General features: G+C 41.5%; 1 protein-coding gene across 2 annotated transcripts in view; it reads left to right on the top strand.

The window, feature by feature from the left end:
* The window catches only part of slc35a5 (solute carrier family 35 member A5), a 58844-nt gene that overhangs the window by 3587 nt on the left and 42182 nt on the right, over positions 1–13075 (top strand). For both annotated transcript variants that reach the window (XM_073045503.1, XM_073045504.1), the window contains exon 2: positions 2419–2526. The gene's annotated coding sequence lies outside the window, so the exon portion shown is untranslated. The remainder of the gene's footprint in view (positions 1–2418; positions 2527–13075) is intronic.

Here is a 13075-nt window from a genome sequence, read left to right on the forward strand (position 1 = left end):
ACTAAATAAAATAAATGAACTTTGAACAGCACACACAAAATGCTGGAGGAACTCAGCAGCCCAAGCAGCATCTATGGAGAAAGTACAGTCGATGTTTCAGGCCAAAACCCTGTGTCCTCCCTAACTCAATTCCATAAAGTATCTATCTATCTATCTATCTATCTATTGTGTAACTTTGCAACTTTCTGTGTGAAAAATTAGCAAAAGACTTTGAAAACTCCAAACTCAGCTCCTCCTCTAGTCTCCCCTATCATCTGGCCAATGAGATACATCTAAAATGTATTTCAATACATCAGTCAAAAATGATTTGCATTTGATAAATCCATATTGATTCAGCTCAATCACCAGTTTTTTTTTTACAAATCTACATATATATCTTTACACTCCTTATGCTCCATGCTAGTTTACTCTCGTATTTTATTCTCTTATCCTTTATCAATGCGTCATCATCTTTTGAATTCTTAAATGTTCCCAATCTTCAGGATTTATTCCTAACTTTTTTTATTTCCTTGTGTGTCTTTGTGCTTTAACATAATGTCTATTTGCCACAAAACATTGGTTACTAATTTAAATGCTGAACATTATGTTCACCATCAAAAGGAATTGAAACGTTGTAACGGAAAAGGGAAGAACTGTAAGATGATCTGTTGAATTGGGGTGTGGGGGCTGGAGAAATGGAAACTAAGGCCAACAGGAACCCAATCGATAATCTGGGTAAAAAGAGAACAGAAGTCTGGGAAATTAAATAGGTTTCCTATATATTTAGTTAAAATGTTTTCAGCTGATGCCAGGATGAAAAAGCAGCTTGCAAGTGGATACAAGGTAGGTGGGATATTGCTGGAGTGTACGAGATGTTTAAGAATGCAAGTGAAATGAGAAGGTGAGTGAGTGAGAGGTAGATTTGATTGGGAGAATCATTATCCTCGGATAAATGGAGGTATGTAGGAGATGAAGTTGGACAGTAGTGGGATATTTGAAAAAGACTATTAGATTAGCTTGCACTAAAGATTCATTCTCCACCAGCAGTCCTTTTAAGAGCAGTTACCACGAGGATTTGTCCTTTTTCATTTCCTACTTCGGGGCATTTACAAGTGCAAGGAAACCAGGCTTGTGTTTAAATACTAGAATTTCCTTAAAATGGATTGTAGGGGCTGCTGCGCTTCCTGAGGACAGGTCAGTATCACATTTTTCCAAGCTACCTTTTTAAAAACTAAATTAAGGGTAGAGTTTACATTAAAAAAGTAATATTCATTTAATATAGAACCTCTTAAGTCAACAGTCTTTTAAGTTAATTGCAATTATTAATAGTATAACATCAGTTACATGCATGCAAGCCTTGAGCAAATAGACTGAGGTTTTAGCATAACTTTCTATCACTTAGTATAAAGTGTTGGGAGACCATTAAACTGTGGATTTCTTCTGTTGAGATTTTACAGTGGGAACATCTAATTTCAGTGCATCTTTCAGTACTTAGTCACAGATCTAGACTTGCTCCTGGAGCTGACAGTTTTGCAACATTTGCTAATGGATTACACCTTGCATGGGAAAGACATGAGTTTTAGGCAATCATTCTGACATTTGTCTTAGTGGGTATTCCTGGGAGTAGCCTAGGGTATAGAGTCCTGTGTCATGCAGCTATTTGGGACAGTTGATAAATTCTACAGCATCTCTTCCCAAACCATCCTCTTAAAAGTCATATGGGTGACAGACCCATTTCTGGTACAGCCTCCGCAATCTCACAGGGAATTATCTTCTTGTCACTAGACAGCAAGATCTTGCTGCTTGTTTGACAGTTCTATTGCTGAGATATTCTGCTAAGGGATTGACACTGTGGTGGGAAAACTACCCAACACAATCCACCATCTCCTTTACCTGCAAGGGTTTGCTGTTTGTACCTGATTAAGTTGTGGTCATAACTCTGTCCCTTGTATATAATTTAGGAGATGAGTAAGATTTTACATTCTCTTTGAAAATCAAAAATTGCAGATATTAGGAACTTGAAATTAAAACAAATGCTAACAATTCTTACATAGGTAAGGCAGTATCACTGGAAAGAAAGTTAATGTGTCACCAACAAGTTAACAGGTGAAGGTTATTCAGCCAGGTAAGCAAATAGGGTTTCACTTTTCACAGATATTGCCTAATTTGCCAATATATTCCAACAATTTCTCTATTCATTTGACTTTTTTTTTTGCATTCCATCTGCTCCATATTCCATTCTGTGCCATTTTCAAGACTGATTTAGATGTCTGCTTCATTTGAACAAATAGGAGTCAATAGCTGCACACTTTTCCAGTATCTGTTAATTGGTCGTCATGTGTGCAGAGTTTAATGAACTTTAGTATGTTCAGAAGGATTCTTACTGAGACATTAGCCATTAAAACCTAAATTGTTTTTTTTTATATTTGATTGTTTTAGGTGACAGCTGTTTTATGAGTAAGAAATTTGAGCAGTGCGGTGACATAAGAACGAGTGCCAGTTACCAGAGATTCCTTAAATTTTCTTAAAAGATCTTCAGTTTACACTGTAAGTCTGCATAAATATTCAAATCTTATTGTGTCCAAAGATTAATGTGCTTTTATTAATTTATAGTCTTTTTTGTGTTTTTTGTTATGATAAACTATTGATTTTAATTGCAGTTATTGAGACAACTGATTGCTTATTTCTCTAATCTGATTCAGCTGAATTAAATTGTTGCTTGAGAAAGGATCTCGTGCTTTCTTGGTGTATATGATGAATAACCTCTTCTCAGGCTTCCAGCCAGGTACAGATATGGATTTTAACCAAGGTTTGGATGACAAACTCTGCCATCTTCTTCAGGGATGATGCCTGAGCACGTCTAGTTGAGAGATATTTATACCCCCAACGTCTGTCCCTCCTGATTAGTTAGTCCTCATCCAATCAGTTTACTGCTGTCCCACCTTGTTTATAATTGAATTCCAGTTTTTACTTACAGCTAGACCTTTGTCTTTGTTAAAATTCTTTTCCTCTAGTCTTATTTCAATGTGGCTTCCTTCACCAGGCAGTCCCAAAAGCCATTGGTGCAGCACAGTAGCTTGTGCCGTCGAAGTCAATCCTATGCCATTGCAAATTCAATGTTCTGCTATTGCCGATTTCTCCAGGTAACCCAAATTGATACCCCTCCTGTGCTCATTGATGTGGGTTTCCTCCATGTGTCCTGTCTGGCCAATATACGGCTGCTGAACATTTACAGGGAATCCTGTAAATACCAACTGTCCTGAGTCCCAAGACATCTTTGAACCACATAAGCTGTGATTTGAACTTCCTTATGGGCTTGTAGATGGTATTAATCTGGTATTTCTTCAGGATCCTGGCAATCCTTCCAGAACCAATGACATATAAGGAAGACAAGCAGTAGCAACAGGTTTCTCCTCATTGTTAGCTTTCCTGGTTTTTCTGTGAGCCCTTTTAAGAGCCCAATTGAGTTCCTTCACCTTGTAGCCATTCTGTAGGAGTGTCATGCATAATCATCTTATTTCCTCATGTTGACTCTCCGGGTCCCAAATAGTTTTCGCATGGTTGATCAAAGTAGAAAGAACTGCTCTTTGTTGGGAGGCATGATGGTGGCCATTATTGTTCAGGTGTAAGTCCATTTGAGTGAGTTCCTGGTAGGTGCCACATCTGAGGTTGCTGTCTGATTTCCATCATGCTAGAATGTCTAGGAACGGAAGGCAACTATTCTTGTCCACCTCAATCATAAATTGAATTGTTGAGTTGTTGATTGCAAAAGGAGGTAGTATGTGTGTGAGGCCAGTTTTCTGTGGTCGGTGTCAGATGTGGGAGGTCCTGGAGTCTCCCGGTGTCCTGGACGGCCACATCTGCACCTGGTGCATCGAGCTGCAGCTCTGAAGGGACTGTGTTAGGGAACTGGAGCTGCAGCTCGATAACCTTCATCTGGTCAGGGAGAGTGAGGAGGTGATAGAGAGGAGTTACAGACAGGTGGTCACTCCGGGGCCACAGGGGACACAGAAATGGGTCACAGTCAGGAGAGGGAAGGGGAAAAGTCAGGTACTAGAGAGTACCCCTGTGGCTGTACCCCTTGACAATAAGTACTCCTGTTTGAGTACTGTTGGGGAGGGACAGCCTACCTGGGGGAAGTGACAGTGGCCGTGCCTCTGGCATAGAGTCTGGCCCTGTGGCTCAGAAGGGTAGGGAAAGGAAGAGGGCAGTAGTGATAGGGGACACTACAGTCAGGGGTTCAGACAGGCGATTCTGTGGACGCAGGAAAGAAACTCGGTTGGTAGCTTGCCTCCCAGGTGCCAGGGTCCGGGATGTTTCTGATCGCGTCCAAGATATCCTGCGGTGGGAGGGAGAACAGCCAGAGGTCGTGGCACATATTGGTACCAATGACATAGATAGCAAAAGGGAAGAGGTCCTGAAAGAAGACTACAGGGAGTTAGGAAGGAAGTTGAAAAGCAGGACCTCAAAGGTAGTAATCTCAGGATTACTGCCTGTGCCATGTGACAATGACAATAGGAATAGAATGAGGTGGAGGATAAATGCGTGGCTGAGGGATTGGAGCAGGGGGCTGGGATTCAGATTTCTGGATCACTGGGACCTCTTTTGGGGCGGGTTTGACCTGTACAAAAAGGACGGGTTGCACTTGAATCCCGGGGAACCAATATGCTGGTGGGCAGGTTTGATAGAGCTGTTGGGGAAGGTTTAAACTAGTTTGGCAGGGGTGTGGGAATCAGAATGTGAGTGCAAGGATTAAAGTAGAAGGACAAGGGCATGATGCTAAGAGTTCTGAGTTGATAAGGAAGGACAGGCAGGGGACAGAACATAATTGTAGCCAGTTAAAGGGGTTGAAATGTGTCTATTTCAATGCTAGGAGTATTAGGAACAAGGAGGATGAACTTAGAGCATGGACTAGTACGTGGAACTACAATGTTGTGGCTGTTACTGAAACTTGGTTGGAGGAAGGGCAGGATTGGATGATGCAGGTCCCGGGGTTCAGGTGTTTTAAAAGGAATAGTATGGGAGTTAGAAAAGAGGGGAGAGTGGCATTGCTGGTCAGGGATAGTATCACGGCTATAGAAAGGGAGGACGCTGCAGAAGGAGTGTCTACGGAGTCAGTCTGGGTGGAAGTCAGAAATAGGAAGGGATCACTCAATGTGCTGGGAGTAGTCTATAGGCCCCCAAATAGCCCTTGGGACACCGAGGAGCAGATAAGCAGGCAGATTTTAGAATGGTGCAGGAAACACAGGGTAGTAGTTACGGGTGATTTCAACTTCCCTGATATTGACTGGCACCTCCTGAGTGCAAGGGGGATAGATGGGACTGAATTTGTCAGGTGTGTCCAAGAAGGATTCCTGACACAGTATGTGGACCGGCCGACGAGAGGAGAGGCCACACTGGATCTAGTTCTGGGTAATGAACCTGGTCAGATGACAGACCTCTTGGTGGGGGAGCATTTTGGTGAGAGTGACCACAACTCCCTTAGCTTCAGCATAGCTATGGAAAGGGATAAAATCAGACAAAAAGGTAAAGTGCTTAACTGGGGAAAGGCTAATTTTGAAGGAATGAGGCAGGAACTAGCCAGAGTAAATTGGAAACATGTTCAAAGGGGAAAGCACAGAAGTAATATGGGAGAAGTTTAGGGACCACTTGAGCTGGGTTCAGGATAGGTTTGTCCCACTGAGGCAAGGAAAAAATGGTAGGAAAAGGGAACCGTGGCTGACGAAACATGTGAGGCAACTCGTCAATAGGAAAAAGAAAGCATATGTTAGATATAAGAAGCAGGAAGTAGGAGGGGCTTATGAGAAATATAGAGTAGCCAGGAAGGAGCTAAAGAAATTACTTAGGAGAGCTCGAAGGGGGCATGAGAAGTCCTTGGCATGTAGGATTAAGGAGAACCCCAAGGCGTTCTCTGCGTATGTGAAGAATAGGAGGATGATGAGAAGGAAGGTGGGACCGCTAAAGGATAAACAGGGCAACATGTGCCTGGAGGTGGAGGAGGTTGGGGAGGTCCTAAATGAATACTTTGCTTGAGTATTCACAAGTGAAAAGGATCTTGATCAGGATGAGGTTGAAGTAGAGAAGGCCTCTGTGCTGGACAATGTCGAGATTAGGGAAGAAGAAGTGCTGGATCTTCTTAAAAACATTAAGATTGATAAATCCCCAGGGCTGGATATGATACACCCCAGATTGTTGTGGGAATTGAGAGAAGAGATCGCAGGAGCATTAGCCATAATCTTTGAATCCTCTTTGGCTGCAGGGGAAGTGCCGGAGGACTGGAGAATGGCAAATGTAGTTCCCTTGTCTAAAAAAGGTAATAGGGAGAAACCTGGGAACTATAGACTAGTGAGTCTTACATCAGTGGTATGCAAACTACTGGAAAGTATTCTTAAAGATAGGATCTACAAGCATTTGGAGAAGTACAGAGTACTCATGGATAGTCAGCATGGCTTTGTGAAGGGAAGATAGTGTCTCACAAGCCGGATAGAGTTTTTTGAAGAGGTAACAAAAGAAATTGATGAGGGTAGGGCAGTGGATGTGGTCTACATGGACTTTAGCATTTGACGAGGTCCCTCATGAGAGACTCATCCAGAAAGTCATGAGGCATGGGATAAGGGGAACCATGGCTGTTTGGATAAAAAATTGGCTTAAAGGAAGAAAGCAGAGGGTAGTTATGGAAGGGAAGTATTCTGCCTGGAGGTCGGTAACTAGTGGAGTGCCGCAGGGATCTGTCCTGGGACCCCTGCTATTTGTGATTTTTATAAATGACCTGGATGTTGAGGAGGAAGGATGGGTGAGTAAGTTTGCGGATGACACAAAGATTGGAGGAGTTGTGGATGGAGCTATAGGTGGTCAAAGGTTACAAGAGGATATAGACAGACTACAGAGTTGGGCAGAAAAATGGCAGATGGAGTTCAATCCGGACAAGTGTGAGGTGATGCATTTTGGAAGGACAAACCAGAAGACTGAGTACAGGATTAATGGTCAGTTACTTAAGAGTGTGGATGAACAAAGGGACCTTGGGGTTCAAATCCATACATCCCTCAAGGTCACTGCACAGGTTGATAGGGTAGTTAAAAAGGCCTGTGGGATGCTAGGTTTCATTAACAGGGGCATTGAGTTCAAGAGTAGAGAGGTCATGTTGCAACTCTACAAATCTCTGGTGAGACGGCACTTAGAGTATTGTGTTCAGTTCTGGTCACCTCATTATAGGAAGGATGTGGAAGCTATGGAGAGGGTACAGAGGAGATTTACCAGGATGTTGCCGGAATTGGAAAATAAGTCATATCAGAATCAGAATCAGACTTTAATCGCCAAGTACCTATGCTCATACAAGGAATTTACTTCTGGCAGATGTTGTCTCTCTGCTCATAACAATAATAATGATAAATATAAATGAAAATATAAATTCTACATACAGGTAGTGCAATCCAAGTAATAGTTAGCTAACAGTTAACCGGCACTTAACTGTTCAGCAAAGTGACCGCAGTAGGGAAAAAACTTCTCCAGTGCCTATTAGTCTTAGTCTGGAGGGATCTGAAGCGCCTACCAGACGGAAGCAGATCAAACAGTCCGTGCGCAGGATGGGAGGAGTCCTTTATGATGTTCCCCGCCCTCTTCTTCAACCTGGAAGAGTACAGGTCCACAGTAGAGGGCAGGGAGGCTCCAATAATGCGCTCGGCAGTCCTCACTGTGCGCTGTAGTCTGGTTCTATCCTGCTTGGTGGCGGCTCCAAACCACACAATGATGGAGGTGCACAGGACAGACTCAATGACTGCAGTGTAGAATTGCAGCAGCAATTCCTGAGGCAGACCGTATTTCCTCAAGAGCCGCAGGAAATACATCCGCTGCTGGGCCTTCTTCAGGATGGAGCTGATGTTCTGCTCCCACTTCAGATCCTGAGAGATGGTGGTTCCCAGGAACCTGAAGTTCTCCACGGTGGACACAGGGCTGCTGAGGACTGTGAGGGGAGACATATGAAGCAAGGTTAGCAGAGCTGGGACTTTTCTCTTTGGAGCGTAGATGAATGAGAGGGGACTTGATAGAGGTCTACAAGATTATGAGAGGCATAGATAGGGTGGATAGTCAGTACCTGTTTTCCAGGGCACCTGTAGCAATCACCAGAGGGCATATGTACAAAATTAAGGGAGGGAAGTTTTGGGGAGACATGAGGGGTAAGTTTTTTTACACAGAGGGTTGTGAGTGCTTGGAATGACTTGCCAGGGATGGTGCTGGAGGCTAAAACATTAGGGGTATTTAAGAGCCTCTTGGACAGGCACATGGATGAAAGAAAAATGGAGGGTTATGGGGTAGTGTGGGTTAGTACTTTTTTTAAGGATTATATGGGTCAGCACAACATGGAGGGCTGAAGTGCCTGTACTGTGCTGTAGTGTTCTATGGAATGTTTGGATGTATACTGTTCATTTACAATGTAATTTCTACATGGAGGACTTTAAGGAGAAGGCTCTGAGTTCATAGCCCTTACACCCCAAATGCTTCTTCAGATGCGTCAATGATGTCTTTGTAGTGTAGCCACATGGACTGCGGGTACTACAACAGTTCCACAACCATCTGAACAGCATATATCCAAACCTTTAATTTATGATGGAGGTGGAGAAGAATGCTTTCCTTCTATTCCCGGACAATCCAATCTAATGTGACAGAAGCTGGATGGTAGCCTTGGAAATGGCATCTATCAGAAACATACTCACACGGACTTGTACCTCAACAATAACAGCCAATGTCATGCTTCCCAATGTAGAGTGTTTTTTTCTACTTTGACTGTGTGGAAAGTTATTTCGGAAACCGAGAGTTTCCACGAGGAAATAAGCCGATTATGCGTGTTGTTCCTAAAAAATGGCAACAAGGTGAAGGAAATCAAAGGGTATGGAAAATCTAGGAAACCTAACAATGAGGAGGAACCCGTTGCTACTGCCCGTCTTCCATATATTTTCATGGTTTAAGGAAGGATTGCCAGGATCCTGAAGAAATAGCAGATTAATACCATCCACAGATCTGTAAGGAAGCTCAAATCACAGCTAATGCGGGTCAAAGATGATCTGGGACTCAGAACGGCTGGCATTTACAGGATTCCATGGTGAAATCAGCTGTAGCAGAACATTGCATTTGCAATTGCTGTAGGATTGACTTCTTAGACACAAAACTACTGTGCAGTGCCAATGGCTTTTGGGACCACCTGGTAAAAGAAGCCATTGAAATAAAACTAGAGGAAAAGAATTTTCACAAAGACAAAGGTCTCACTCATAGTAAAAACTGGAGTTTGATAGCAAGCAAGGTGGGAAAGTGGAAACCTGATTGGATGAGGACTAACCAATCAGGAGGGACCACCATACTAAGCATACCCTGGCATCATCCCTGATGAAGATGGCAGAATTTGTCATCGAAACATTGGTTAAAATTGATACCTGTACCCAGCTGGAAGCCCTAGAAGAGTTTATTTGTCATTACTTGCTTTCACAGAGCCAGAGACTAGCCTACAATAGCTTCCATTGCCATCCCTGAAACATTGCCCCTAATGATTTCCAAGGATTTTTGCTTTGCACCTATCTTTGTCCATATACTGCCCCTCAGTGTTTTAACTTAATGTTGCTACCTTTCTGGCTCCCTGCACTCTCTTTGTTTTGTCACACTGCTAGTCCTACATTCAATATCCAATTGAATACAGGGAAGACCAAGACCATTTTGTTTTGGTAGTTGTCACAAACTTGATTCCTTTATAGCATATTGAAATAAACCAGAATGTTTGCAATCTATATGTGGATTTTAATCCTGAGATAAATATATCTACTCCCTCATTTAGATACAGTAGGAATGTCACCTGACATCGAATCCATCATGAGTCATCTGCACCTGAAGTGCTTAGTATTGCACTTGTTATTTCTAGACGTGACCATTTGAACTCAGTCCTGGTTGGACTGCCATCCTCCATTAATCTCATTCAAAAATTTGATGTCATTTGTCTTCACATTTTGTCCTGACCTTTCTGCTTTTTAAATGTTTTCAATCTGACAACACCTCAACTTTGTTTATAAATAAGGTTTAAAATGTTGCTCAATTAGAGAATCAGAATCAGGTTTATTATCACCAGTATGTCATGTGAAATTTGTTAACTTAGCAGCAGCAGTTCAATGCAATACATAATCTAGCAGAGAAAATAAAATAAAATAAAAAATAATAAATGAACAAGTAAATCAATTACAGTATACGTATATTGAATAGATTTTAAAGAAGTGTAGAAACAGAAATACTATATATTTTTTTAAAAAGTGAGGTAGTGTCCAAAGATTATGCTCTCTTGTGCATTCTGAGAACCCATCTTGCAACCAAGGTTTCCGGCCATCTGTCCAAATGTATCCCGTCTTGTTGCAAAGAATACTCAATTATTGATTTTTGCCCTTGTTAAGTGCCTTGGCAGCTTTTACTAGATTATAGTTGTTACATAAATGCAACATTATTTTATTAAATTTGCTCAAGGTAGACTAGTGAACTTAGTTTATCTTTCAACCTATCTAAAATTATTATGGAATAACCTGTTTAGATATTAACTTTCAAATAAAAATTCTAAATGAAAGGAATGTAACCATATAACAATTACAGCATGGAAACAGGCCATCTTGGCCCTTCTAGTCCGTGCCGAATACTTACTCTCACCTAGTCCCACCGACCTGCACTCAGCCCATAACCCTCCATTCCTTTTCTGTCCATATACTTATCCAATTTTACTTTAAATGACAATATCGAAACTGCCTCTACCACTTCTACTGGAAGCTCGTTCCACCCAGCTACCACTCTCTGAGTAAAGAAATTCCCCCTCATGTTACCCCTAAACTTTTGCCCCCTAACTCTCAACTCATGTCCTCTTGTTTGAATCTCCCCTGCTCTCAATGGAAAAAGCCTATCCACGTCAACTCTATCTATCCCCCTCATAATTTTAAATACCTCTATCAAGTCCCCCCTCAACCTTCTACACTCCAAAGAATAAAGACCTAACTTGTTCAACCTTTCTCTGTAACTTAGGTGCTGAAACCCAGGTAACATTCTAGTAAATCTCTTCTGTACTCTCTCTATTTTGTTGACTTCTTTCCTATAATTTGGTGACCAGAACTGTACACAATACTCCAAATTTGGCCTTACCAATGCCTTGTACAATTTTAACATTACATCCCAACTCCTATACTCAATGCTCTGATTTATAAAGGCCAACATACCAAAAGCTTTCTTCACCACCTATCCACATGAGATTCCACCTTCAGGGAACTGTGCACCGTTATTCCTAGATCACTGTTCTACTGCATTCTTCAATGCCCTACCATTTACCATGTATGTCCTATTTTGATTATTCCTACCAAAATGTAGCACCTCACACTTATCAGCATTAAACTTCATCTGCCATCTTTCAGCCCACTCTTCTAACTGGCCTAAATCTCTGCAAGCTTTGAAAACCTACTTCATTATCCACAACACCACCTATCTTAGTATCATCTGCCTACTTACTAATCCAATTTACCACCCCATCATCCAGATCATTAATGTATATGACAAACAACATTGGACCCAGTACAGATCCCTGAGGCACACCAATAGTCACGGGCCAACCTGACCAACCTGACAAACAGTTATCCACCACTACTCTCTGGCATCTCCCATCCAGCCACTGTTGAATCCATTTTACTACTTCAATATTAACACCTAAAGATTGAATCTTCCGAACTAACCTTCCGTGCCGAACCTTGTCAAAGGCCTTACTGAAATCCATATAGATAACATCCACTGCTTTACCCTCGTCAACTTTCCTAGTAACCTCTTCAAAAACTTAAATAAGAATTGTCAAACATGACCTTCCACGCACAAATCCACGTTGACTGTAAATGTAGGAGACAGAGGCCTAGTGAATTGAAACCACCATATAGCTTAAGTAAAGAATTGGGGATATAATAAAAATGTTTAAGTTAAGTAAATCAGTATGTAAAATAATTTTAATTATACTCTATCCATTAATTGAGTTAATTTAATAAATTTTTGCATGGCAGTGCATCTAAAACTAAGAACTCAAAGATTCTTCCTGGGTCCTGGTCAACTACAGGTGCAAGAAGTTTCAGCAGAGAATCTACAGTTCCAGATGTTTCAGCTTGAACAACAGCCAATGTTGTTGTGTTCCATTGTGAAGCTGAATGTTTGAATGTTTGGTGATACAGGATGTTGCCAGAAAAACTGATTAAGAACGGTAGACAAGCAGTTCAGGAGATCAGATTTTGACTGCTGGTAAATGAAGGTTTCCATGTGCAGTGCAGTTGTTGAAAATTGTGGCACATTTGTGGCCTCCCTCTACGTCCAGAGAGGGAGGAGAAAAGTCAAAAAAGCAATACTGTGGATTACGGTTAATTGGGACACATTGGGACCAGTACGTTTTGGCCCAAATAGCTAAAGTTTCATGGAAATAGTTACAAAGATATAAAAAAGATGAACTAGCAATTCTGTCACGTTACTGTAAAACTGTGTATTAGCTCCTAATGGTTATCGACAGAGGAATTCATCCAGTGTACACTGCCATGTTCTTTTGATTGACTGTAAATGAACAAAATAGCACAGGCACATAGTGCAAATAATGGACTGCCTTCATACAATGCTTTCGATGATTGCATCATCTGAATCTTTATTTTCATTGTAGCATTCAAGATGATTCAAGATCTCTTCAAATCCTTCATAGTTTTTAACTTGTTGAAGTAGTGAAATCGTTTCATTTTCACTCTCGGCTGTTTCTGCATCTCCAAGCCTGAATGCTTGAAGCTGCAGTGAGTAGAAATAGTTCTGAATTATCTTACTACTTATTTATCGCCAACTATCAGAGACAAAAATCACTGCTTTTTGAACTTAAACACATGCAACTGACACTATTTAAAAACTACTCTAAACATAGTGTAGTGTCTAACCGCCACACAAGTGCATGAGATTGACGCTAGTTAGAAACTGTTTGGCAACAGTCTTTTGTTCCAATTAAGTGGCTTAGTGTCCCAACTAAATGAAGGGAGTCCAGCGATTTTCTTGATTAGGTTTTCTTCTTTAAGAGTTGTCCAAG

This window comes from Hemitrygon akajei, chromosome 5 (assembly GCF_048418815.1).
Source record: "Hemitrygon akajei chromosome 5, sHemAka1.3, whole genome shotgun sequence".
NCBI lineage: Eukaryota > Metazoa > Chordata > Chondrichthyes > Myliobatiformes > Dasyatidae > Hemitrygon > Hemitrygon akajei.